The sequence below is a fragment of the Neovison vison genome, chromosome 5 (genome assembly GCF_020171115.1).
Source record: "Neovison vison isolate M4711 chromosome 5, ASM_NN_V1, whole genome shotgun sequence".
In the NCBI taxonomy this organism is placed as follows: domain Eukaryota; kingdom Metazoa; phylum Chordata; class Mammalia; order Carnivora; family Mustelidae; genus Neogale; species Neogale vison.
The window spans coordinates 122,229,000-122,245,342 of NC_058095.1; positions in this window are offsets into that span (position 1 = coordinate 122,229,000).

Sequence of the window (16,343 nt, forward strand, 5' to 3'; positions counted from 1 at the left end):
TAATTTTGGAGCTCTATCCACACAGCTCCAGAAATGTCTCATTCAGTCCTTCTGACTGTTGCATAAGTTTAAACCTCCACCATATTTTTGTCTCCATTTGACAAGTGTTGGATATCTAGCCTACTTTACTTCCATGAACCCATTCTTTGATGGCCCTTGAATATGTTTTCTCATGTGTCTGTGAATCTATATCCAATACTAGAATTGATCATTGGTCATGGGTCATATCACACTGTATACACATACTGAAATTTTACTAAATACTTGTGGTCTTCTCCCTATAATAGCTGTAATAGTTTAGCATCTCACTCCTAGATCATGAGAGGTCCACTTTCCCTATATCCTTATGTGTTCTTGATGCTATCTGAATTTCTATTTTGTTCAGTCTGAGGGATGTAAAGTAGTGTGTTGTTTTAATTGGCATTCCTTAATTACTAGTAAGATTGAATGTTTGTTGTTATATTGTCATTTCCTTTTATGATATTTGCCTCATTATATTTTTATTCATTTTTCTACTGAGTTCCTTGTATTTTTCTTTTTGTCAAAAATTCTTTGTGGTTTCAGCTCTTAATCAGAAGATGTAAAGTTTATGATGAGCTTCCAGATAACTTCCAAATGACATGAATCACTGCCTAACTTATTTTGTTCTAGTATAATATTATTGAACATTTCATTTTCCCATATATTTTCTAGTTTCCTTTTGGCTCACACTACTCTATGATGGAGCTTATCTTATTTTGATTAACTTTTCCCATATGTGCCATAGGACATATTTTTGGGTGGGTACATTCTAAACTTAGCACTGAGAATCCACCCTCTGAATGTCCATATTTTTGGAATAGTCCTCTCCAGGTTCATTAACACAAAAAGAAAATTAAAAAAAAAAACTTGCTCCAAGTTTTGTCTTATTTTACATTCCCCAATATCCTGTTAGAACAAAGTTACCTCACAGTTCAACCATGCAGATTCCAATCCTCTATTCTGTCTCTTGCTAATTAATGCACTTGAACTAGAGTATCCCAAAGCCATTTTTAGTTTATTTTCCTAAACCAAGGTGTGCCTTTGCCTGGCATTGCTGCGACCCATGAAGTATGTAGTCTCCTGTTGGTAATCAGAAGCTACTTTATATCCAGTCTAGCTACTTCAAAGTTATGCATTTTACAGCTGGAGTCCCAGGTCACCTCTGTTGAGAACTTGATGTGTGTGGTTTGTTCTCTTCCTCCACAGATGATTTAGAAAAACTCAACATAGAGATGCTAGTTCTTGGGGTGGTTCAACAGAATGAGCAATTAAATTCAGAATTTCAGTTTTTTATTTAGAATTTTCTTCTAGTAAATTTGAAGATGTGGTCTTTTCATGATATAGCTTACTTTGTTTGGGATTTTATATCCTGTATTTTACATCTTAATGTCCCTTAAAATATCTATGATGCATTAAAATTATTGAAAATAGAAATCATCTTTTAATGACTCATATATTAGTGTAAGGCATGTGAAGTATCTCTCATATATTGTATCACCTGATATATCAAATGAACCATATGAAATCGCTGCTTTGGGGTCAAACACTTTCAAATATAAGCACTTCCATTCCATATGGTTTACCTAATATGTAAAATTAAATGTAATGTATTTGAATATATGTGGGCTAGAGGACTTGAATGGCTTACTTACCTGTGTCCAGTTAGTAAACAGTGAGCAAGCACTTGCTTGATACCAGTTTCCTGATTCAGGTGTGGAACAGGAGCACCTCAGCACAACTATAGTTAGAATTAATTAGTAGAATTATTTAAGACAGCCTCAACATCATTTATAATTACAAGCATGGAATGTTGAGGTGCTTAGCTGGTCATAATTATTAATTTATGCTATTTTAAGATAAGTAATATATGATATTTTGAAAGAGAGAAAATTCCTGCTGTTTCGGCATAGGAGAAAACACAACTAACTCTTTAATTTAGAATTTATATTTAAATTATACTCTTCTTTTGAAGAACGTTTTCCAATAAAGATAACTGAGTTTTAATTACTATTTGTAAAAAGTCCCTATCAGTGTCTGGCATTCCAGATATAAGACGGCACAATTGGAGGATTAATTCTGAGTTAATGAGCTCATTTTCTTCTCCTAACTTGCAGAAAAGAACAATAAATAACAGCTCTATAATGGAAATTGGGAAACTGTGTTGCCCATAGAATTTGAGAATTGCAGGGGGCTTCAAAGACTATCTTGGTCAGTTTCACCATTTCTCAGATGAGAAAACTGAGGTTTAATTAGCTGTCAAGGCTGACACAGTAGGAGCAGTTCAGGGACAACTAGCCAGGACACATAAGTTCCCCATGTTCTCATTCTGAATGAGAATAAAATCCCCATTATGTATTTCATTCTTTAAACAGTTCGTCCTTGAATGAGCAAAGTGGGCTGTAAGTGGCCATCCTCCTGACCCCTTATTTCAGGCTTTTGTTATTTTCTTCCTCATTGTTTACAACAAGCACATTCTATCCATTCCCTTTTCTTCCAGTCTTGGCCCACTTCCATCCATTTCCACATTACCAAAAGAATAATCTTATTAAGTCATGTATTTCATATACCATTTCCCTGTTTAAACATGTCTGGTAGCTTTCAGGAGAAAACGCAGACTCCTTAGTGTGACACCAGATTTTTTCTTAATTGATTTTTGCCTGCTGCCATTATTTCATTTCTACTTGGTGATATCCCCTCAGATACCATGCAACCCTAAGTACTGATAGTTCACAAATATACCAATCTATTATATATCTCTGGACCTTTGCAAAGGCTATTCCCCCTTTCTGATGTGCTCCTACTTCATTTTCATCAGCCCCATCCTTTCCCGTCCCCTCTTAAGGCCTGGACAAGTCTTAGCTGAACTTCAACACTCAGTCACAAAGTTACCTCTTTCAGTGCCTTCCCTGAGTTGTCCTCCATTTCTAATTGCTTCCCAAACATCCTGGGCTCACCTTGATCCCAGGGGTTGTGATATGTACTATAGTTCTGCATCATTGACCCTTTGGATCTTGAGGGTATCTTTCACAACTGATTCTGGTGGTCCATACAATGTTTTGTAGGCTCTCACAGTATCACTTGCCATCAAGCATATTGCACTTAAACTTCAGGCTGCCTCATTTGCACAGGCTCTAGGGAGAAGCCCTAGAAATGTGTTTATATGGTCATATGCTTGAAAGCTATTTTTGTCTTCATTAAAGGAATCTCTCCCCCACCCAGTTTAATATGCTTCAGGGCACACAAAACCTGAGACAGCTCAGTGAGACCCTCAGTAGAAGGCTGTAGAATGAATAATTAAATATACTTTCTTTTTTGTTGTTATCAAATAACTTTGTTATTACTAATAATATGCTAATCTATGAGGTCTCCTCTATTATTTTTATTACCAATTCATTTTTGTGTAGTGCCATGGGAAAAGTCCAACAGATCTGTTGTTTTAAAATAATTTATTTATTTGAGTATGTTGACACACAATATTACATTAGTTTCAGGTGTATGACATAATGATTCAGTATTTCTATGCAATATGCTGTGCTCACCACAAGTGTAGTGCCAATCTGACACCACAGCATTATTATAATATTGACTTTATTCCTATGTTGTGCCTTTTATTCCCATGACTTACTCTTCTAAAAATTGGAAGCCTATAACTCCCACTACACTTTATTTATCTGTCCATCTTCCTGACCCTCTTCTGTTTGACAACCATCAGTTTGTTCTTTGTATTTACAGGTCTGATTATGCTTTCTGTTTGTTTAATCATTTGCTTTGTTTTGAAATTCTACATTGTGAGTGAAATCATATGGTATTTTTCTTGGTCTGATTTATTTTGCTTGGCATAATACCCTCTAGGTCTGTCCATGTTGTCATAAATGACACAATCTCATCATTTTTTATGGCTGCATGGTATTTCATCACACAAACACACACACAGACACACAGACACACACACACACACACACACACACACACACACACTGAATCTTCCTTATCCATTCATCTATCAGTGAACATTTAGGTCATTTCTATATCTTGGCTATAATGCTGCAATAAATACAGAGTTGCATGTATATTTTCAAATTAGTGTTTTCATTTTCATTCCATAAATATCCAGCAGTGGAATTCTTACACTATACGTATTTCTATTTATAATTTTTTGAGGAACTTCCACAATGTTTTCCCCAGTGTTTGCCATTTTACATTCCCAGCAACAGTGTACTAGGGTTCTTTCTTCTCTACGTCCTTACCAGTACTTGTTATTTCTTGTATTTTTTATTTTATCCATTCTGGCAGGTGTGAGATGATATTTCCTTATGGTTTTGATTTGCATTTTCCTGAAGATGAGTGATGTTGAGCACGTTTTCATGTGTCTGTTGGACCATCTCTGTGTCTTTGGAAAAATGTCCATTTAAGTCATCTGCCCATTTTATAATTGGATTGTTTGTTTCCTTGGTGTTGAGTTGTGTAAATTCTTTATATATTTTGGATATTAACTCCTTGTAAGATACAGCATTTGCAAATATCTTCTCCCATTCAATAAGCTGCCTTTTTGTTTGTTGGTTTCCTTTACCATGAAAGGATGTATTTTGATGTAATCCCAAGAGTTTAATTTTGCTTTTGTTTCCCTTGCTTGAGGAAACATATCTAGAAAAATGTTTCTGTGGCCAATGCCAAGGAAATTACCACTTATGTTCTCTTCTGGAATTTTTATGGTTTCAAGCCTCACATTTAGGCCTTTAATCCATTTTGTTTATTTTTGTGTATGGTACTTAAAATGTTTCTAGTTTCCAGTTTCATTCTTTTGCATGTAGCTGTCTGGTTTCCCCAGCATCATTAATTGAAGAAACTATCTTTTCCCCATTGTAAATTATTTCTTCCTTTGTCATAGATTAATTGACCACGTAAGCAAAGGTTTATTTCTGGACTCTCTGTTCCGTTGGTCTGTATGTCTGTTTTGTGCCAGTATCATCCTCTGTTGAGCACTACAGTTTTGTAGTATATCTTGATATCTGGAATTATGGTACCTCCAGCTTTGTTCTTCCTTCTCAAAATTACTTTGGCTGTTGATAGTCTTTTGTGGTTGCATAAAAATATTAATATTACTTGATCTAGTTCTGTGAAAAATGCTGTTGGTGTTTTGATAGGGATTTCACTGAATCTGTGGATTGCTTTGAGTAGTATGGACATTTTAACAATATCAGTCCTTCTAGTTCATGAGCATGGGATAGCTTTTTATTTGTTTGTATTACCTTTGGTTTCTTTCATCAGTGTTTTGTAGTTTTCAGAGTACAGTTCTTTCATCTCCTTACCTAAATTTAGTCTTAAATATTTTATTCCTTTTGGTGCAATAGTAAATGGAATTGTTTTCTTAATTTCTCTTTCTGGTACTTCATTATTAGTGTATAGAAATGCTACCAATTTATGGGTATTAATTTTTAATCCTGTGACTTTATTAGATTCATTTATTACTTATAGTAGTTGTAGATTTATATATAGATCATATTATCTGCAAGTAGTGATAATTTAACTTCTTCCTTACCAATATGGATGCCTCTTATTTCTTTTTCTTATCTGATTGTTGTGGCAAGGACTTCTACTTATACGTTGAATAAAAGTAGAAAGCATGGGCTTCCTGTCTTGTTCCTGATCTTAGAGGAAAAGTTGTTTTTTACCATTGAGTATAATGTTAGCTGTGGGTCTTTCATATTTAGCCTTTATTATGTTCAGAAATGTTCCCTCTAAAACCACTTTGTTGAGAGTTTTTATCATGAATGGATATTGAATTTTGCCAAATGCATTTTCTGTTTGTTGAGATAGCATGTGATTTTTTTCTTCCTTTCTTTGCTATGGTTTATCACATTGATTAACTTGTGAAAATGGAATCATCCTCATATCCCTGGAATAAATCCCACTTGATTGTGGTGAATGATTATTTAATGTATTGTTAAATGCAGTTTGCTAATATTTCATTGAGTATTTTTGTATCTATATTTATCAGGGATGTTGGCCAGTAGTTTCTTCTTTTTTTGTGGTGTCTTTGGTTTGGTATGAGAGTAATGCTGGCCTCATAATATATATTTGGAAACTCTCCTTCCTCTCTTGTTTTTTTGGAATAATTTGAGAAAAATCGGTATTTAACTTTTCTTAAATGTTTGGTAGAATTCACCTATAAATCCATCTGGTTGTGGACTTTTATTATTTAGTAGTTATTTATTATACCAACTTAATTTTGTTACTAGTAATTGGTCTGCTCACATTTTCTATTTCTTCCTGAAATATTCCATTTTTTCTATTTCATTGGGAGGATTGTATATTTCTAGAAATTTATCCTTTTCTTCTAGGCTAATCAAACATTGGTATATATATATATTTATATATATATATATTTGTGGTATTCTGTAATAATACTCTGTATTTCTGTGGTGTCAGTTGTTACTTCCCCTCTTTCATTTCTTTATTTTTTCCTCTTTCATTTCTGATTTTATTTATTTGAGTCCTTTCTCTTTTTTTCTTGAAGAGTCATTTATCTTTTATATTGTTATTTTGTTGTTGTTGTTGTTTGGTTGTTTTTTTTTAGTCTCTGTTATTTATTTCTTCTCTGATCTTTATTATTTCCTTCCTTCTGATTTTGCGATTTGCTTTTTCATCTTTTTCTAGTTTCTTTGCATGTAAGGTTAGATTGCTATTTGAGCTTTTATTTGTTTTGGAGGTAGGGTTGTATCACAATATATTTCCCCCTGAGAATTGCTTTCACTATGTCCCAAATATTTTGGACTATTGAATTTTCACTTTCACTTTTTTCTGTGTATTTTTAAAACTTCTTTGATTTCGTTATTGACCCATTGGTTATTTAGTAGCAAGTTTTTAGCCTCCAGATGTTGCTGGTTTTTTCCTTTTTCTCTTGTGATTGACTTCTAGTTTTATATCATTGTGGTTAGAAAGAATGCAGGTATGATTTTAGTACTCTTAAATTTATGAAACTTGTTTCTTGGCCTAACATCTCATATATCCAGGAAAATATTTTATATGCACCTGAAAAGAATGTGTATTCTGTTGGTTTTGGATAGAATGTTCTGTATATATCGTATGTCCATCTGGTCTAATGTATCATTCAAAGATACTGTTTCTTTATTCATTTTCTGCCTGGAAAATCTATTCATTGATGTAAGTGGGTGTTAAAGTCCCCTACTATTTTTGTATTAACATCAATTTCTCCATTTAAATTTATTAATATTTACTTTATATATTTAGGTGCAGTCTGGTTGGGTGTATAGATATTTGCAATTGCTATAACCTCTAGTGAATTATCATTATGTAATTCTCTTGTTTCCTTGTTACAGTCTTTGTTTTAAAGTCTATTTTTACCTGATATACCCCAACTTTTTCCCCACTTCTATTTGCATGGCAAATGTAAATGTTTTTCCATCCCTTAACTTTAGGTGAGTCTGTTATAGAGAGAATATTAGGTGGGTCTTGTTCTTTTTACCCATTCTGCCATCTTATGTCTTTTGATTGGAGCATTTAGGCCATTTACATTTAAAGTAATTCTTGACAAGTATGTACTTACTGCCACTTGTTAATTGTTTTAGGATTTTTTTTTTTTAGTTCTTCTCTGTTCCTTTCTTCTCTTGCTCTCTTTGTGATTGATAAGTTTCTGTATTATTATGTTTATTTTTTGTGTATCTAATATAGGTTTTGAGTTTGTGATTACCTTGAAGTTCATATATAACATCCCAAGTATACAATAATTTATTTTAAATTGATGGTCATTTAAGCTCAAATACATTCTACAAAAACTTTTTCTAACTCACCAGTCCACATTTTATGTATATGCTATCATATTTTCCATCTTTTTATTCATAATTGTTATATGTTAATTGTGGCCTTTTCTTGTCCACTTATAGAAAAGTGTGCACATACACATGGAGGAGTTGTGTTTAGGGCCTTCCTGTGTCACCATCTTGGACTGCAAAGCCTTATACTTTCAACAATATGTTAACTTTTCTTAAATGTTATAGCATAACCTTATTAGCATAAAGATTTATGCTAATATACTCTGTATATTTTTTCCTTGTCTATAAAAATAAAAGAATGATACTTAATTTTTGTCATATTGCAGACCAATTATGTAACTAAAACTTTTAATTATAAGAGTAGAATGACTGTGGAACTCATTATAGTTTTGTCTAGAGAATTGTGGGTTGGGGACTCAGCTTAACAAGTGATTGTCACTGAAATGTGGTTTGAAGGCATTTTCCTTGGAGTTACTGTGGTTGGGCCCTTAGTGTCATAAGCAATGTAGATAAAGCAGATAACTGACTTGCATGTATTTATTTGCTCATTTGTCATATACCATGAATATCACATATTTACTATATCGATGTATATAAAATTGTAATATGTGTCAATTACTAGGAACTTGAAACCTAAATTCAAATCAGGGATGACAGTAAATAATTAATCAAATGGGTTCAGACTGAGATCTCAGAAAAGATGGCAAAAAAAAAAATACAAATGGCATCATTCAGGGCATTGAAGGTCATGGTCTGGAGGATATTTTTATTCAGTTGCAGTAGAAAACCACTGGACGATTTTAGTCAGAGGACTAATGTGTTGTGATTTTTTTTTAAACATAAATTTATCTATATTAATGAAAAATATTTCATTGTGCACAGAAGTAGAGTATATAAGATCTGCTAATGTGGAACTTCTGGTAAGACAATGAGAGACTGGAATAAGGAGGTGGTAATGAAGATAGAGAAAAGAAAATAGATTTGAGATTATTTTAAAGTAGAACTTTGACAGACTTTGGTAATGGATTTGATATTAGGATTGATGTAAAGAAACAAATCAACTGATTTTTTTTTTTTTAAACTTGAAGGATGGTGATAATGCCATTTGCTGAGATGAGGAAACAGTGAATAGGAGAAATATCAAGACTTCTGTGAGAGTGAAGTAGGTAATGCCTTGTACCAAGTCTGACAAGTTGGCAAACTTTCAAAATGTTTTATGAAATCAACAATCATGTTGGCTTTTCCAGTTTCCTCTCAATTGAGGGAACTACCCATATCCCATATGATATGTCCAGAAGGGTGGCTTTTGATAATTCTTGTTCATTATCTTGTTAGATATTAGGTGGTATACTCCACTACAATTTAGCTGCAATATCTGGCCATTCCACAATATTTGTATTCTCTCACCCTCCATAGTCCAGTTATGCCTTGCTGATTCCAAATTGTCTAATTTATGCATGAGATCAGTGCATATGGATTCCTATACCAGGCAAGGAATACTACTGATGGAGAAGCAGGAGATACAGTCTAAAGCAGTTAGTGGGGTACAAAGGAGAGCCATTATATAAAAAAAATCCAAGATTTTATCTTTGTGGTATAGCTAATTCTTCATACCAGGTATTAGCACACAGAAAATTTTAAAACTCCTGTCCCTCACTGAGCATGGATATTTGTAGTACAACACATTTGTAAATACACTTGGAGCTATTTATTTATGTCATTCAGTACAATACTACTCTGATATTCAGATGTCATACAAGTATGAATCTACATATACTACAAAAATATTAAATTATTGCCTGTTATAAAACATTTTGATAATGATAAAGGCACTATGATATGTTAATGATGATTAACATATTGCTGCTGATTTAACAGAAAGTCCTTGTTCCCTGATAATACTTTCCTACTAAGGTTTTAACACTCTTTGAAAACCCCATTTGCTGCCAATAATATTAGTGCTGATGCAGAGAATATGGGTAAAGAAAATGAGAAAGGCAATAGGGAAAAAAAAGAAGAAAGAGAAAAAGAGTTGTAAGAAATTAAATTGATATGTTCTCAATGCTGAAATGTGATGCGATAGATTAGGGTCTTCCAAGAAAGTGTTGGGTTGTCCTCCCAACACTCTTCTTATCCCTTCAGAAGATTCTGTCTTTGCATAACTCTCTTGGATATTTAAGGCATTCAAACTTATTTATGCAGGGTGTTACAAGAGAGACAGACCTAAAGCTGAAAACAGATTTGTAGTAGAATATAGATTATTTCAGATTGCCTTCTATCCTTACCACTTTGATTTGAGTCTGACCACGAGTGTAATTTAAGTAGAAATCCCAGCTTTTGCTCTGTCCTATCAATCTAGCATGCTATTGTCTTCTATCAATTATTTTGGGTTATATTAGTCATGCAGCAAGTTAATGGTTTCCTTGGAAAGATTCCTGCAATATTTTGGCTCATGCATTTCTAAGTGTTTAATCTAAAACCAGACAAAACTGTGCTTCCCAGGGCTTTGAATTTTATTTTATTTGAATACTATCACAGCAAAAATGGAGATAATTAAGTCACCAATAGCTAACTTGTTAATGTTTCTTCCTTTTACTAAATTCACCACAACTTGTTATTTACTCACTTACAACTTTAATGATTTACTTGTTTGTTTCAGGAAGATTTGAGAAATTCAGCCATGAAGTTGACATGTTGAACTAGACTTATACCTTTTATTTTCATTTATTTTTAAATATAAGGAAATAATCTTAATTCTATAAATTGTGACATTTTAACTTCCCAAATTCCCCCTCTAGTTTATAAAGGGAAAGTATATTTTAATAATACATAGCATATTTAGTGAGGATAGTCCCGTTTAGCTCTTTTATCCTTCTCCCTTGATATCTGGTATCCACCATTCTTTTTCCTCCACTTTTTCTCAGGTCGCTTATCCTGAACTAAGGCTGTTTCTTACTATAAGGAGTCAGAACTGAAACCAAAGAAACCAGAGTCCATTGTTCTTGCTTGAGTTTTTGTACAAATTTTCTGTGTTGTCAAGGTAAACCATGCACTTGTGACTCATTCTTAGTAATCCACCTTTTAACAATGTCCTTATCAAATGAAGCAGATAAAATTTTGGTAGTGACTGCCAGAATGCTCTCGAGAGGGGTAAAAATAGACCATGCTCTTCTCCAAAAGAAAGTATTTGTATAATTATAGAATCATGTTCCTATTTGCGCAATTTACTTCTGAAGAATATTGCTCAAATATATATTCAAATAAAATATTTGTCAGCTATATCTAATACTATATAGATATCAAATATATTTTTCATTTCCATTTTTATATACATCAAAATGAAAAGAAATGGATTATGGTTTTGAAGATCTCTACTTTTATGTAATGTTACTATTTAAATTTCACTGAGCTCTGTGGTATCTATATAGAACTTGAAGTGATCTGCTTTGAGGTGGAAGAACAACAATTAACTTGAAAAACATCAGAAATCAGCCAAATAATGCAGTGTTTTTGCAGAAAAAGGTAAAACAATAAAAATTCTACTTCCCTTTTTAAAAAATCTTCCAAGTCTTGGGGCGTCTGGGTGGCTCAGAGGATTGAGCCTCTGCCTTCAGCTCAGGTCATGGTCTCAGTGTCCTGGGATTGAGTCCTGTACCGGGCTCTCTGCTCAGCAAGGAGCCTGTTTCCCCCACCCTCTCTCTGCCTGCCTCTTTGCCTACTTATGATCATCTCTCTCTCTGTGTCAAATAAAAAAATTAAATATTTTTTAGAAAATTAAAAAATCTTTCAAGTCTTAACAGTTATTCATTGGCATCTCTGCTCAATAAACAAACAAGAAGAATTTGTAAAACAATTTGGCAATATGATATGGAGATACTGAAGGAATACACTCTTGAGCTTCATTTTTTTAAATATAATTTATAATTTTGACATTTGAATGCCTTTGACTTCCCCTGCTTCTTACTCCTTTACTGGTCAAAGTTTTCTGCAAGGTTCATCTTGATGTTTAAAAATTTTTTAACCAAACACAGAGGGGTCAAGTAATTCAGTTAGCTCAATAACTACCTGATATGGCTTACTATTAAAGGAATATACATTATTTATTTTTAATTAAAGAGAAAAAGTCAAGAAAGATTAGAGCAACAGAGAAATGATTTTATATGTAAGAGAGAAGGCTACTAGCAGCATAGGCTGTTACTCAGGAAATGCTAGTGAGTAATGAAAGGTTGTGTGACTCTACTCAGCCTCAGCTAACTCTGGAGAGACATGGGCTTAATGTTAGCCTTGGATGTACAGAAGAGCCTAGATGACAGATTCAGTGTTTTTGTTTTCAGCTTGGATGATGCCAGTGATTTTGATAGCCTTAAGATTGATGGTCACTGAACACTCATTCTAGTATTGCCTCCATTTCCTCTTGCTTCCTACCACACTGGAGAATTTTAAAGTGATGACAGAGGATGGACTTAAATAAACCAGGAATAAGAAAGAAAAAACCCAAACCCTCCAGAATTCAGATAAAGAACTGAGAGCCAGGCAGATATTTGTCAGCTACCTCTTCTACCTTTTAGTCATTCTGCTCTGATTCTTGACCAATTAGTATATGAAAACGAGGTTCCATTTAAGGTCTTGGGTGGATGAGTCTTGTTCTGATAGAGGGTGCCACTGTTTTGATTGTGGGAAAAATAGATATAACATAATGGATTTGGGGCTATATCCAGGAGTGAATTTGTACTCATTATATGTATGTGATGATCATCTCTCATATGCTTTTCATGGTTATTTTATAGGTGGTAAAGTATGATCCCATAGTTTATATACTTTGAAATAAGTCAAATAAGTCCAGCAATGATGGAAAATTAGCCTTACTCTTAGGCTCAATTTGAAGCCCAAGAATTCATGAGAAATTTCTGTTATTCTAAGAAGTGCTTTCTGATCCTACCTAGAAATCATAAATGGTATGTACATTTAAAATTATAATGGTAATCATGACAATAATGATTATTTTACATTTGTACAATGCCATATAATGTATGAAATACCTTTATTTTATCATTTTCTAAACTGTATGTTACATAAAAATGAATATTTTTTCATGATTTTCCTGTTCACTATTATAGAGCTGTGAATATAAGCAAGCATTATTTTTCTTATAGGGATAAGAAGGCATAGAAAAATAATAGTTGACTTACCTCTGGTTACATGGACCAGTAAGTCATTGATTCCTGGTACTGTCCTGATTTCATGCCCTAACAATCTCTGTAAGACCTCCAAAGTAGGCAGATGCACTTTATTATTGACTATTCAGTAATGTTCTGACTAATGTGTTGATCTCCATGTTTATTAAAATGCTGGGAGAAGATAGTTTCCATTCTTCATTTTTTTCCTGATAAGGAATCTTTTCCACCTAGTGCATTGTGTTCTTGACTGAATACTTAGCTTTTTTAGAGAATTGGTGTCTCTGTTGTTTGGAATTGTGGCTACTGGTATATGTGGAATTACTGAGTAATGTCTAAGAAACAAGAGTCCTAGTGTGAACATGGTGGCAGAGCTAAATGACAGATGAAATTGTCATAAAAAGAAATAAGAATTCTTTTCCTATAAATCTGTAAGTATATATTAAAAGATTTATTAATTATGGACAAGGACAAGCCACGATCTATAAAGACCTTATCAAACTCAACACCCAAAAACCAAATAATCCAGTCAAGAAATGGGCAGAAGACATGAACAGACACTTCTCCAAAGAAGACATACAGATGGCTAACCGACACGTCAGAAAATGCTCCACAGAACTTGTAGTCAGGGAAATACAAATAAAAACCACAATGACATACCACCTTACACCAATTAGAATCGCTAAAAATAGTAAGACAAGGGATAACAAATGTTAGTGAGGATATTGTGAAAGGGGAACCCTCTTCCACTGTTGATGGGAATGCACGTTGGTAGAGCCACTCTGGAAAACAGTAAGGAGGTTCCTCAAGATGTTAAAAATAGAGCTACCGTATGACCCAGCAATTACACTACTGTATATTTACCCCAAAGATACAGATATAGTGAAAAGAAGGGGCACATGCACCCCAATGTTCATAGCAACAACGTCCACAATAGCCAGTAGTCGAAGGAGCTGAGATGTCTTTCAATAGATGAATGGATAAAGAATATGGTTCATATATATAATGGAATATTACTTGGCCATCAGAAAGGATGACTACCTATCATTTGCATCAACATGGATGGCACTGAAGGGGTATTATGCTAAGTGAGATTATGCTAAGTCAAGCAGAGAAAGACAATTATCATTTAGTTTCACTCATACGTGGAATATAGGAATACCACAGAGGATCAAAGGGGAAGGGAGGGAAACTGAATGGGCAGAAATTGAGAGAGGAAGACAAACCAGAAAGGGAGAGACTCTGGATTCTGGGAAACAAACTGAGGGTTGCAGAAGGAAGGAGGATGGGGAGATGGGGTAACCAGTGATGGATATTAAGGAAGGCAGGTGATGTGATGAGCACAGGGTGTTATATACAACTAGTGAATCATTGAACGCTACATCAAAAACCAATAATGTACTATATGTTGGCTAATTGAACTTAATACAAAAAATTATGGACAAGGACTATTCTATACATATTTCTTACATGAGGCTGATTACCAGCCCTGTTTTGATTTTCCATGAAGATCACTTTTGAACTATTTGCTAAGAGAGGTCTCATTAACAGTTGCTGGATAAAGCCAGTTTCAGTTTATTTAGTATCTAGAGCATTAAAATATGACAGTTGGAACTTATGATGTCAGGAGCTATTGGAAGCTTTTGGCTTTTCTTTTTTCAATTTAGTGTTCTGTTATGTTTGGCTACAGTTTGTCTTCATTCCTAGATTTCAGATTGGTTGTGATTCAGTGGAGAGTAAATTTTCAGGCCTGTGATTGATACAATTCATGTTCTAATGCTGTGCATATGAACTATTACTATGCTTTAAGAAATAATTGCTAATACTTATTAGAAATCACCCTATTAATCAATCTCTTAGCAAAAGTATCAACTACTTTGAAACTTTAGGATATCAACTTTATTTGGAATTAACAAATTTGGAGAGTTATTGCTATTTCCTTTTACTTCCATTACAAATTAATGATTGATTTTAGTGTTTGAAAATAGCTAATTATTTCAGTCTTGTCTTTTTAAAGATAATAAAGCTCAAAGGGATTAAGAGCCTTCTTAAAGTTAGATAACTAATTGATAGCAGACCTAGGGCTTAGCATATCCAATTACACAAGCATTGCTTTCTCAGATATATTGTATATAGAGAGATGTCTTTTCAAACATGCACAAGAGAGTATTTCCCATGTTCTCTGAATGTCCTTAGGGCAGGACTATGTCTTGTTAAATTCTATATGTTCAATGCACAAACTCATGTTGCCGTATAATAGATAATTTCTTAACATTTGTGGAACAAATGAATACATGTTGAATATATATTTATGCCCTCCTGATACCTTTGAATTTTATTAATTAAAGTATGTTTTTTAGATTGGCAGTTTCTTATAAAGTTTAATATATACCTCCTGGTATGATTTAGCAATTCCTCCCTTAGGTATTTATCAAAAAGAAATGGAAACAAAAAAGTCCACAGAAAAACTTGTGCATGCATGTTCATCATAGCTTTAATTGTAATAGCCCCAAACTAAAAACAGCCGAAATGTTTATCCACAGATGAACAAGTTGTGCATTCATGTATTCTAGATCTCCATTAAAGCAGTTGTTTCATGTTGCACACTCTTGTTAAAACTTATTGAACTGTACATTTAAAAAATGATGATATATTATTATATGCATACTGAATCTCAAAAAAGTCAAATTAAAAATTAAAAGTGTAATTTTCTGTGTCTGTTTTTAACTACTGTAAAATTATAGGGAGTAATTGATATCTCTCTATTAATATCTTCTATTTATATCTTAATCTATAGTTAATTGTGTGAAATCTGTTAACCCAAACCAATGAAGATGAGATCTTTTGGAAATATTCTTTCCAACAAGCTCAGTTATACCTAATAAGCATATCAGCTAATACATATAAATGAAGTATCAGTATAATGTTATTCTAAAATATTACTCATTAAATCATATCCATGGCATTCCTTCTAGTGTGTTCTTGCTTTGATGATGTGCTTTGTTGCTAAAAGCAGGTAAAGATAGTTACTCTTTCCTTATCTAGGAGATTATTATCTGAACACTTCAAAGCTTCCTGTGCCTGTCTTTTTTAATGCAGGCCCATTATCTATGTCATGGGTAGTGCCCCAAATTTCCCTACCAAGTAAATAGAACATTTCACTTGGCTAATGCTAATCTTTCAGGTTTGAAAGTCAAGGAACAAGCTAATGACACATATTTTTTCCTAAGTTGTGTGAGAGATTGCCCGTTACTAAAACAAAATCCTAAATGTATTTATCTGTTATATTTAGCAGAGCACTTAAGCTAGAAATTGAGAACCTGAGCGGTAATCAGTGACTCCTTAGAGAAATATT